This window comes from Penaeus monodon, chromosome 23, assembly GCF_015228065.2.
Source record: "Penaeus monodon isolate SGIC_2016 chromosome 23, NSTDA_Pmon_1, whole genome shotgun sequence".
NCBI lineage: Eukaryota > Metazoa > Arthropoda > Malacostraca > Decapoda > Penaeidae > Penaeus > Penaeus monodon.
In genome coordinates, this window is record NC_051408.1 from 21798620 (window position 1) to 21798845 (window position 226).

Consider the following 226-nt stretch of genomic DNA (forward strand, 5'->3'; position numbering starts at 1 on the left):
TGAAGTGCTCAAAAGTTATAGTTATTCCGAAGAAAGAGTCTATTTTCTTTGTATTACGTCTGGACAGTGTTAACCTGTTTTACGTTTTCTGTGATATTGCAGGCATTCTATCCTAAGATAGTGTTGGTCATCAGTGACTGAATTCAAGAGGGGTATTCTTTTGTTTTGTAATATTAACGCGCATACCAGCATCAAACGCATGTATGTTTTTTATACCATTTTTGAA